The sequence below is a fragment of the Mus caroli genome, unplaced genomic scaffold, assembly GCF_978045245.1.
Source record: "Mus caroli unplaced genomic scaffold, Mus_caroli_1 scaffold_11, whole genome shotgun sequence".
Lineage (NCBI taxonomy): Eukaryota > Metazoa > Chordata > Mammalia > Rodentia > Muridae > Mus > Mus caroli.
The window spans coordinates 69,680,349-69,693,279 of NW_028227266.1; positions in this window are offsets into that span (position 1 = coordinate 69,680,349).

Below are 12,931 nucleotides of genomic sequence, written 5' to 3' on the forward strand. Positions count from 1 at the left end.
ATAGCTCAGTGGCAAAGTGTTTTGCCAAGCAAGAGTAAAGACCTGAATTCAAACCCTAGAACCTACAGAAAAAGCCAGGTACAACGATGTGCACTTATAATCCTAGAACAGGGGAGGAGGAGACAGGAGGGCTCATTGGCCAAGTAATCTAGGTGAATCGGCAAGTTCTCCATTTACTGATGGACAGTGTCTCAAAAGAAAGATGGAGAGCAACTTAGGAAGACACTCGCTGTTACTCTCTGTTCTCCACACAGATGCACACACATGTACACACACAAACATGTGCACACACTAAATAAAAATAGAACAGAAATCATAGATCTTCCGTATAGTAGTCGGGATGTAAGTGGTGTTCTCTGCAGACGCACTACTTGTGCGAGATGGAAGCTTTGGAGGGATGGACACAGAAGAAACCTGAGCCATATAATGGGCTCCTGACAGTGATGCTTAAACTGCTAAAACCTGAGGTGGCTGGGAGAGAGAACTAGCCTCTTATTTTTCTGCACTTGATTCTTGTGCTATGAAGATTTACTTTTAAATAGTTATGGGAGCTAATATCTCATGTGTGTCTAAGAACTTAATCCCAGGAATATTTTATTACAAAATGAGTTATGTTTCTTAGCAGACAAAGAAAGAGTTCTGAATACAAATTCTCTTGGGCGATGATTTGACGAGTTCAGGAGTGGGATTGGGGGGGGGGGTGGCTCTAACTTGCCTAAGAGAGCAGGAGGAAAGTTCTGCATGTGAATATTATTTGGGGGCTCACTGGAGCGTGCAATATTCCACAGACCCTATGTGACCGTAAACCGAAGCCTCTGAAACAGTGAGCCCAAATAGGCATTCTGCTGTTTTATTAAAATAAGAGGAAAAAGGAGACTGACAATTGTGTCTGGACTCGCCTCTGCCTTGCTCAGATCTTTGGCAAAATTATTAGCGAGAAGTGGATGGACAGGTTTGAATTGTATACTTTTCCTTATTCAGTATCTCTACAGAAGGTGGATGCACTTTTGCCTGCCTGTCTATCAACTATCAATTGATCTACATCTACTATTTTATTTATCTATCATTTATCTAATGGATACATTTATATATCTAATAGATAGGCAAATATTTGTCATCTATTTATTGATCTATCATACATACATCTACTATCTTACAGATCTATCATCTATCTACCTATATCTATTATCTACCTGGATAGCTAACTACTATCTACTAATGTATGTATGTATATATGAATGTATGTATGTATGTATGTATCAATCTGCTCTCTTATCTGTTATCTATCTTCTATCTATCTATCTATCTATCTATCTATCTATCTATCTGATATCAAGCATCTTCATTCACAGCAATTAGATGGGAAAAGAAATTGAGAGGAGCCTGGTTTGTCCCTATTCTGAAGTTTCATCTTTGGGAGAAGGTCAAGAATGGTTACGTCTGCTTTAGGCTATCGCTGTGTCACGAGCCAAGACAAAGCTGTGACCTTGAAAAGACAAAACACTTACCTAGACTGCAGCTGAAGGGTGAGGCTGACTGAAGTCTGGCAGGTTCTCGTTTGCTGGATTTGTGCAGCTACCAAGGGCAGAAAGGCTGCTTGCTTTCCCCAGTATCCCAGCTCAGGGCAGAAACACTTCGGGAAGCTAAAGAGGGGATTTCTGGGCTGGGTGAGAGAGTCCAATCTAGATAATTGTGTTATCCCCCTTCATTTACTGATCCCATGGCTTTAAAATCTGTCCTGAGGTAACACACCTCTTACTGGGAAGAGAGAAAGAGAGAGATACAGGGGCACTAGTTAATAGCCATATGGAATGCCAGAAAGCCTTACAAGGGTGACTTGCTCTTGTCTAAACCAAGACACAGCAGGCAGATCATCTTTAGCTTGTGCACAGACCCAGACACCAGTTCTTTACCAAACTCCATGTATCTCCACATCCCACCAGCAGACCAGAAGAGACTGCCTACCAAACACACAGGCCATCTGTAGCAGGGCTGGGGGAACTGGGATGGTTAATCTTGTCAATTACATAAACAGACCTCTGGGCATGTCTGTAAGAGATTATCCAGACAGATTTAAATGTTATAGGAAGATGACCCCCTCCTCCAGCCGACCATGGGCAGCGTCGTTCCATGGCCTGGACTCTTAGACTGAATAGAAATGAGAGAGTGAGCTGAGCCCAACATCTGCTTCAAGCCATTCAAGCTCCTGCTGCCCGGCTGTCTCCACCATGATGGGACTGTACCCTTAAACTGTGAGCCATAATAAACCCATCCTCCCTGACTCCACCGTTGCCGTAGCAACAGGAAATGTAACTAGCACAAAGAGGAAAGCTGAAATCTCAGCTGAGCCATCCCTACTGAAAGGTTATTATCCCTTCTTGTTTCCTTTACAGAGGAGAGAGGCGGTCCGGTTAGCTTAATTCTCAGGATACTGTGGTGAGTAGACCGGACACAAGGGAGATGGAGATCCGGATCTAGCCCTTGCTCACTGTGTGACTTTAGTCAAGTCACTTGGCCTTGCTGAGCCTCAAATTCTTTTCTATAAAATAAGAAGATTGGGACCAATTATCTCTAAGCATTTATGCTCTCAGTACCAAGGCTTTTTAGGATCAGGGAGAATGGAAGAGGGCTGTGCTCCCTCCTTTCCAGACAGCTTTGTAATGGTACTAAGCATTTGGCCCTGAGTTTGAGAAACAAGTCTAGATCGGCTTGGTTGTGACAAACCCGTGGGCTTCCTGTTCTGTCTGTCACAGGGTTCCAGATTGTCACTCACATCTCCTCTCCAGGAATGTAGGTGCCATGTGGACGAAGGACAAAGTCCTGTTGATAGGAGGAACAGTGACTGTTGTCACTGGATTCTCAGCATCCAGTTTCCCTACACTTCTGGATGGTGAGTCAGGCTGGTGGCCCTGATGCCTGGCAGTGGGCCCCGCCCAACTTGGTGAGTGTGTCAACACCAGGATGGGGTAAATCATAAGAAGTCCATTTTTAGCTAAGAGTGAAAAATGAAGTCACTGGTATAGCAACAGAAGATGCCAGCTGGGGACACAGATGGGAGGCGACGATGTGTGGAAGGGTGGGGCAGTTATCCTCGTGAGCCAATCCCCAGGAGGCTCGGGCTGCTGGAGTTGAAGTAATTCTGGCAGTGTGATGGGAAAGGGACCCCGAATGAGGTCTTATGGGAGGAACCACAACAGGCCTGTCCTTTTCTAAATCACAGACCCCAGCAGAGGCTCTAAGCATCTGCGTGCTCCAGGGAAATGGGAAGGGGGATGCTGGAGTCTCAAAAGCATGGACTTTGCCATCTTCTGCTCTATTTTATTTTAGGAGCCGAGCAAACAGGGAGGGGAGGATTTACTGCCTGTCTCCTCAGCCTCCTCTCTCTTCTTCTCCCACTCTGGGCTGGACCAACATGTCTCTGAGGCCTTTACATTTCCACCATCCTGTAGTTCCTTGCTAGTTTCAAAAATAACACATTCTGGGGGAACAGAGCATGTGAGAAAATTGCTGATATTTTAAAGATGAAGTAGCACCATTTCAGTATAAAAGGGGGAGATCACACCTCTGTTCTGTGGCTTTTAGCTGGATGTTGATCCTGACACCATCTTTAACCCCACACCTGTTTTCTCATTTGTGAAGTGAGTGAGGTAATGTTGCCTAGCTCAGGGGCTCTGGCGGGTTTAACTGGATTGCGAGGGTCAGGGCTTGCTCAGCACTGCTGGCCAAGTAAACCCAGCGCATCTAGGAGGAAACAGAAGCTAATGGGCCGCAGCTCTCTCAAGGAGACAGTGGGAGCTGGGTGGCTACCCATCCATTCTCCCTTCCTCTGCTTTCCTGGAGGTACTGGGAGCATCCCCTAGATATCTCAGGATGAGCTCTGGGGTAGATCTCCAAGAAAGGAATCCCCCTTGGGGTTTGGCTGGCTTTAGCTACTTCCTTCTCTGACTCCGTGTGTGGCCATGTGTGTGCAAGTGCACATGTATGTGCATGCATGGTAGGTGGTGTTTACTCGGGATACTGTCCACCATTTTTTTTTTTTGAGATATGGTCTCTTACAAGCCTAAAGCTCACCAAATAGGACAAGGTGGGTGGATGGCCAGTAAGTTCCCATGGATCTGCCTGCCTCTACCTCTTGAGCACTGGAATTACAAATGTGCTTCGCCATGCTTAGCTTTTTAAAAATGTCAGTTCTGAGAGTGGGTCAGATGCTTGTAATTGAAAGGCAAGCACTTAACCAACTGAGCCATCTCCCCAACTCGAAGCTGTCCTTTTCTTCTTCTGACCCCACGTGTGTGCTATACCAAGAGGGGGAACAACTTCAGAAAGCACACCAGGACCCAGAGTGGGAAGCACAGCTGCTCATTCATTCATTCATTCATCCAGCAGAGACCTTGTGCCTGTCTATGCTTGTCTCTGCACTCAGGGCTCCACTGAACCTTGGCTTTGCCCTCTAATATAGAGAGTGGGCTGGGGACAGCCTTCAGTCAGGCCCCCCACTTCCTTCTCTCTTACTCTTCTTGCTCCATGGCTCACCACACAGTTGATTCTTACTTGAAGATGAACTGTATACCCCACAGGCATCCCTCACATTAGTTGAAACTCCAAGAAGAGATGAGATTGTTAAAGCTCAGACTATACATGGGACAGAGTCTCTGTCTCTGCAGTGAGAGATGTCAAGGAACATATGTTTGAGGATTTGGGGTCCAGGAAGCATGGCAAGGGCTAGGGTATTCCCTGATAGGTGGGGATGTTAGGTGGGTGGCAGGGAGACCCAGTTTAGGCTACTGGCAGACAGTCGTTGTCAGGTGGCATGAAGGGTATTGAGCACAGAATCATGGCAGAAATTAGCATCTCAGTCCTGGTAACAAAGCTGGTATCTGCTCAAACTGAGGCAACTTATATTCCTTAAGGGTGGAGCAATGGAGGGACTCCAGTTCCCAATCAAGACGGGCCCAGCTGTGGGCCCAGGTATGGCTCTGGCAGGTCCAGCACAAGGGGAATGCCTGGCAGAGGCTGGGACTGGGCTGGCGCTGATGTTTCCAGAAAAAGCTAAACACAAGAGTGTTTGGAAAGTGATCTACTGACTGGTAGTCCTCACTTGGCAGACATTGCAGTGATCATCTCTTTGGGATTGCTACAGGACATCTATGGAGAGAACACCTCACTTGGAGACAAACACACAGACTTGAGTTCCTTCAAGAATATTTCTGGCTGACAGATGTCTGTGTCTTCGAGTGACCTGGTCCTGACCACAATGCTATGTGTGAGGAATGCACAACATCATAGTCTCTCTCCATATTATAGATGCGACTGCTGTTGGCCAAGATCCAGGGGATTACCTATAGCCTGGTGTTGCTAAGACTCCCAGGGCCTTTTTCTCTCTATTGAGAATGAGTATTCTCAAACAACAATTGTTTAGATTTTTTAAAAAAACATTTATTGTTTTTATATGCATGTATGTAAGGATGTGTGCATATGCATGCACATGAATACAGGTACCTGCAGAAGCCAGGGAGGGTGTTATATTGTCTAAAGCTGGAGTAATGGGTGGTTGTGTGCTTTTTCACATCGGTGCTGGGAACCAAACTCTGGTGCTCTAGGAGAGCAGCGTGCACTCCTAACTGCTGAGCCACCTCTCCAGTCCCTAGTTTGTATCTTGAACATCTTCCAACGGGCCCAGGAGTTAAAGGCTTTGTCACTTGTAGGGGTGTTGGGAATTAATGAAAGCTTTAGGAGGTGGGGCCTAGTAGAAGGGAATTAGGTTATTGGGGGCATGCCCTTGAAGGACATATCAGGACCTCAGCTCCCACCCCTTTCCTGGCTACCATGATGTGAACAGTATTCTTCAACATGTTCCTGCCATGATATTCTTTCTGCCTCTCCCGCAAGCTCAAAGGACCATAGAAAGGCAGTCAAGACTGAGACATCTGGAGACATGATCTGACACAACCTTTCTTCCTTTCAAACCGATTTTCCTGGGTGTTGTTGACTAATGATGGATTTGGAGCCAAAGTCCTGTCTGTGTCCCTATCAATTTGTGCAGAGTTGGAGAAGTTGTTTAATCTCTTCAATTTTCATTCTCTTTCTAGTTACTTGGCATGTTCTGATTATCATTGTGCATTGTATATACATGTGTGCACGCATGATTTGGGGTACACTTGCATGTATATGTGTGTATATTTGTGTGTGCATGTATATGCATGTATGTGTGTATTCTGTATGTATATATATGTATGTATATGTGTATGTATATATATGTGTGTGTGTACGTGTTTATATATGTATATGTGTAAGTATGTATGTGTGTACATGTGTGTATGAATGTGTGTACGTGTATATATGTGTGTATATGTATATGTGTATATATGTGTATATATGTATATGTGTATACATGTGTACAGCTATGTATGTGTGTATGTATGTGTATCATGTGTATGTGTTTATATATATGAGTATATGTGTACATTTGTGTATGTGTGTATTTGTGTTTATATATATGTATGTATCTATGCATATATGTGTATATATGTGTGTGTATGTGTATATATATGTGTGTATATGTGCATGTATATATGTGTAGATCAGACACCAATGTTGAGTGTCTTGTTCTGTCACACCCATCTTATTTTTTGAGACAGTGTCTCTCACTGAGCCTGAATTTCATTTTTATGCTTAGACTGGCTGATCAGACAACTTCCAGGTCATGCCTCTCTCACTGGACTCACAGTGCTTAGGTCTGACTTTTACATGTGTGCTGGAGCTCCTACCTTGGGTCTTTATGCTTGTATAACAAGTGTTATATTCGCTAAGCCATCTCGCCAATCTCCTTTTGATTATTAAGCTGCCAGCACTGGCTTCAGTAGTGGAAGACATTTTATTCCTTCTTTTTGCCTCCCTTCTGGCAAAGATACTTGGAGATAATTTGTGATTAGTGTGGGTGTATGTTCAAAGCACCTCCTCTATTAGACAGCGGACTCCATGAGGGCAGGCATTACACTGACAACCGACTTCTGCAATGGTGCTACAGAGCCACAGTACTTTCAAGGATTCACAGAAATGTCTTAACCTCAGTTTCCCTTTAAATCAGGAGAAGATGAATAAGTAATAATGATTTTATATTAAGTCCAACCTGGACTGAATTCGTCTCTATACCAATATAAATATACATCTCTTGAGTGTAGAGAGGGAAGTGGAGGAGAGTGAGTAGTACCCACAGAAGTTGTAATGTAGCCTGGAGTCTGTGTCTTATGGACACTTGTGTCTGTCCCCATTAGGTCATTTATAACTTCTCATGCAAGTTAGACATTCAACCAATGAGTGTCAAATGAGAGGAAGGATGGAGGTGGGAGGAGACATTCCCAGCAAGTCTGAGAATCTTCTCAGACTGGAGAGTAAATTCATCTCTTTGGGAAGATTTTAAAAAAGAGGTCTACAGAAAACCAGGAGCTAGCCTTTACCCATGACTTCAGCCTGGGGTGTTCACTACCCACCCTTGCTCTAAGACTGTGCAACCCAGCCACTGACGCTTTGAAAGCTCAGCCCTCCTCATGCTAGAAATGGTGGCACATTCCCAGGCAGTCTCCGTTGCAGAACACTTTAATACATTCAGGAATGGATACTGCCTCCCTGGCTTAGTTACACAGCTGAGAACACCCGTACCCACCGTCCTGACACCAACTGTTAATGCCAACAGCATGTTGGGAACTTTATTCATCTTTTGCAAGAGACAGCTGAAGATTTTGAGTTCAAAATGTGTCATGCCCACGTCCATAGTCTGGTGAACCTCATGAGTTATCTACTGAGGAAGTGGCATTTTGAAAAAAACAGAAAAAGAAAAAGCCCAACGCTTAGGAAATTATTGAGAGTTCTCAACCAACTCCAGTTTTTTGGGGGGAAGAAGAGAGAATGAGAATATCAGGCCAAACCAGCCCGAAGTTTCAGCAAAAATTTCTGTGCTTTGGCACAGAGACCAAGGTAGGAGATAGATTTTTCAACATTACCCAGAATAAGCCACGTCAAACAGAATGGCCATAGAACACATAAGGACAGCTAGAAACCTTTGGCCTCACGTCTTGTGTTTGAGAGAGACTTAACCCAGTGCGGGTATCCCTTCTCTGAAATGCTTGGGACTAGAAGTATTTTGAATTTGGGAATATTTTTGCATATGTAATGAGACATCTTGTGGATGAGCTCCAAAGCTACGTATAAAATTCATCTATGTTTGATAGGCATCTCACAAACTCAGCTTACAGGTGGTTCTCCATTGTATTTGTAGTGAGCCTATGTTTGCACTGTGCCATGTCTTCGAGGTCAGGGGTCAGAGGCAGAATTTTTCTCCTTGTACATTATAACAGTACTCACAAAGTTTCAGCTTTCAGAGCACTTCAGATTTCCCACTTTTGGATTAGGAACGTGCCACCTATGTAGAAATGAAAGGAATATGCTTCACTGTTTATTCAGTCTCTTGTATTTTCCTATAGTAAATCATAAAAGTAGCTGCACAGATGCTGTCTTACTCAAGGTACCTTACCTGTGTTCGGTTTCCCCAGCTTCTTCTGCAGAAGAATGTCAATCACGCAGCTTTGCAGGCTACTATTGGCCAGGAACTCTGTTAGGAGGCAGGGTGACTTACAAGCTTGAGTAAGACATGATGTCAGCATTCAGGAGCCACAAAGGATATGGATGTGCAAACAAATAATTATAATGTGTTCTACAAGAAGCTGTAGCAGACTCCATGCAAGGCGCATGGGAATTCAGAGGAGAGAGTCATTCATGAGGCTGCCAGGTCAGGCAAAGCCTCCTAGGGAAGTGGCACATGAAATAACATTACATGTGGATGAATGAGCTCAGATGATTCCCATAGTTCATTTAGATTCATGGGGCAGAGAGAGAGAAAGAGAGGGGGAGGGGAGAAGGAGAGGGAGAGGGGAGAGGGAGAGAAAGGGAGGGGAGGGGGAGGGGGATTTGGTTGAGTACCACATGTTCACATCCTATTGGCTCAGCAAGTATGAGTATACGCTGAGGTTTCAGAGAACCCGAGCTCTGTTTCCAGCACCCACGTTGTGTGGCTCACACTGCCTGTAACTCCAGCTGTAGGAGGCTAGTGCCCTCTTCTGGCCTCCATGAGTACCTGAGCGCGTGCACGCGTGTGCACACACACACACACACACACACACACACACACACACACACACACACAGAGTTGCCCAAACATAATTGAAAATAAATTTTAAATGGAAGTGTCTGACATTCCTAAACGGAAGTCTGAAATCAGTCTTCCTGGGAGACCCCACCCACCTTCAAGGGCCACAGGCCAACAGAGGGTGTATATATGTGTGTGGGGGAGGGCAGGGGTAATGCGTCAAATCAAGCCTGAAAAAAATAGCCTCCAGAAGAACAAAAGGAAAAGAATCCACCAGAGCTGCCTCCTCTTCTCGTTCAACCACACCCTCCCTGCTGCAACTCAGCTGGTGACATGTTCTACATTTCCTTTGTATTGAACATCTGCATGACTCAAGAATGAAGGGAGAGGAACCAGAGTGTGAAGGTGCAGAACACACATATGCAAAGCACGTGTGTGTGCATGTGTGTATGTGCATGTAAATCTGGCTACCATGGCGTGAGCAGTTCTGTTTGGTGCTTTGCTTCACACAGGCCCAGAAACAACAGAAACAGCTGACCCCAGGCTAAAACCTTCAGCCAGGATAAAACTTTACTCCCAGTATTGCCATGAGCTTGGGACAAAGCTTTCATACATGGACATTTAGGGGACAGTTATCCAAACCAGAGCTGCCATCATAGTTACATCCCTGGCTTTTAATAACTTATGAAGAGGGAAAAGATCCTGAGGCAAATAAGTAGCCAAGCTAATGAGTGGGGTGGAGGCCATTCACTGAAAAGGACCGGGAGGAGAAACGCTAAAGAGGTGGGCAAACGATGTCTGCTATTGAGTGTCCAAAGGGCTGTGAATTAGAGGAACATAGAAATGGCCCAGTGGGAAAAGAGCTTGCTCAGAGAACATGAGGACATGAGTTCAAATTCTCAGAGACCATACAGAGCTGGGTGCTATAAGGACAGGCATGTAATTCCAGCGATGGGATGGGAGACAGAGACGAAAGAAGCTTGGGTGCCAGTAAGCCTAATGCGTGCAGCAGCAAACAGCAGTGAGCAAGGCTGTTCTCAGACTTCCATTATCATGGTGTGGCATTCACATGGCTGGTTGTACTTCCTCAGACAAGCAGGTACACATACATACACAAGCATGAGTGTACATGTGCACACATATATACATACGCATATACACACACACACACACACACACACACACACACACACACACGTATTAAAAGGAAACCCCCCCTAGAGGAGCAGTACTCAAGGAGCAGATTTTAGTATAGCATATCTGCCCTCCCATGATGTAAAACAATCTACAAATACAACTCACTACAAGGGACTGTGAACTCCCCATTCCAAGGGATGAGCAGTCAGGATCCCAGTGACCATTGTATGGGTATATAGTGATGATTTAAAACTTCAAAGTGATTTCCTATTCCATAGTGGTCAGCTTTGAGGCATCGATTCTTGCCTATTTGGACATGAAGCACAGATTCTGTTCCTTTCCATTGTTTTTGGCCTTGACTCATCTCTAAAGCCAGCTCTTATTGTTACTGGCTGAATGGAACACTGTGTGAAGAAGGTTTCCAAAGCTATGTAATGTGATAGATTGGCAATGTCTGCCAAGGACCAAGGGAAGGAGTAGCAGGGACCCACTTTGCCTCCTTTGTATGTGCAGCCGGTAGATAATAAGAGTATTGTTTGCTTGCTTTAAATCTAGCTTTTCTTTGCAGTAAGCAAAAATGTTTCCCTTTCCATCATGATGGGGTTCGTTGCTCTGAGAGGGGTGGGTGGATATCTCTAAGGACAAAGGGATCTGAGGACACAGAGTGAGGAAGAAGAAAGCTAAGGAGTGAGACAATTTCCAGCAGGCAATGGGAAGCAGGCCCTTTCCTAGGAGTGTGGGATTCAGAGTCCAGGGGAGAAGTGGCTTCCTGGGCTCTTCTCTGCCTCTGAGCCTCGCCTCTGGAAGAGAGTGGGGCGGGTAGATACCGCCCTTCCTGCTCAGGCCTCTATGCTAGACAAGGTGGGCATGGTAGGGGTATATTCAGGAAGAGAGGAGACAGAAGCAGGTACCCCAAATGTCTCAGTTCCTGTGTAGTATTGAAGTGTTTGAAAGTTCTCAGGTGCCCCTGCAGATGAACAAAGCCTCTCCCTTTAGTGGCCACTGTGGGATGTCAGGTAACCAAATGAGGGACATGACTGGCCTTCAGAGTTTCTATAAGGCCATGGAGATGTAAGATGGCATCAAGTCAGGCAGGGATGGCTACCAAACCCCTGATTTTACATATGAGTGTGTATCCATAGAAGATGGAAAAGGGCAGAGCTGGGAGCTAGCAGGAGCCTGCCAGAGTTCAGCAGGAGGTGGCAGACATGCTCAGCACTGGCCAGGAGCCTCTCCTTGGAGCTGTGAGGATATGCAAACTCCTCTTGCCTGAAGACAGTGTGGAATGGGGGAGGGAAGGGAGAGCCTTTGTGAGGTCCTACAGGGAGCCTGAACTTTAAATTAATCAACGGCTGCAACTGTGGTCAGGATTGGGTTGCCCTTTCAAAATCTCCCTGCTAACATCTCTGTTGTCTCCCTTGCACCACAATTAGGTGTCAATCACAAGAACCTGACATGGACAGTGTAGCCAAAACCAGAAGGGTCTGGACAACTTCTCAAGATCAGGTCACAAAGTAGAAGTTGTGAAGGCAGAAGCAACAGCAACAGTATCAACAGTATCAATGCACTATCAGTGCAGTAGCCAGGACCCCAGCAGGCATCACCCAGATCTTGCTAGAAATCTAGTCTATAAGGCAGGGGACACGGCTCAGGTGGCTTATATGATGCTTGCTGTATAACAGGAGGACTTGACTTACCCGCTAATCATTCTTCACATTTGAAAGATTTATTTTACTATTTCAGTGTGTGTGTGTATGTGTGTGTGTGTGTGTGTGTGTGTGTGTGTGTGTGTGTATGCATGTACCTACAGAAACCAGAAGAGGATATAAGATCCCCTGGAATTACAAGAGGTTACAAGCCACCTGATTTGCATGTTGGAACCAAACTCCTTGGAGAGCAGCATATGTTTTTAACTGCTGTGCCACCTCTCTAGCCCCATACTTGGTTGATTTTTGAGGATAGGATTTCTCAGTCATCTGAAACTTGCCTATTAGACTAGGAGTTGGTCCTCAGAACCACATCGACCTTATACTTTTATCTTAAAAACATTTTTGACACATGGTCTTTCATTAGATTGGTACTTGCTGATTCCATTAGGCTGGCTGGCCAGAGAGTCCTGAGGATCCACCCTTCTGCATCTCTCCAGTGATGGAATCTCAGGTTCTTGCTACCATGCCCTTTAAATGTGGGTTCTGAGGCTCGAACTCGGGTCCTCACGCTTGTAAGGCTAACGTTTCACCACCTGAGCTGTCTCTGCAGCCATGATCTTAACTTTAAAGATTGTGAGTAAATCATAGAAGTAGTACTGAGTGAGTGTCAGAATGAGTGTGTAGGGGTCATGGCAAGCCCTCTGCCTGAACATAATCGGTGTTCAGGAATTTTCCCAGATTTGGAGCCAGGGATACCCTTAAAGATGGGGTATTAGAACATCTCTCTGGTTCTGTGAGACTGTTGGCTTTTGAGGATAGGGACATGTATGGCTTCAAAGCAGTGTTCCATGTGACAGGGCATGAAGGAATCTGTTGTGTTCTATAGGCTGTTAACTAGAAAACATCGGTGACTAAAAGCCCTTAGTCATTAAGATGTCAATAGAACCTGGCTTCTCCCACTTTTGTGTTCTGGAGCTGATAGTCTGTCAGTCTGATAAGAACA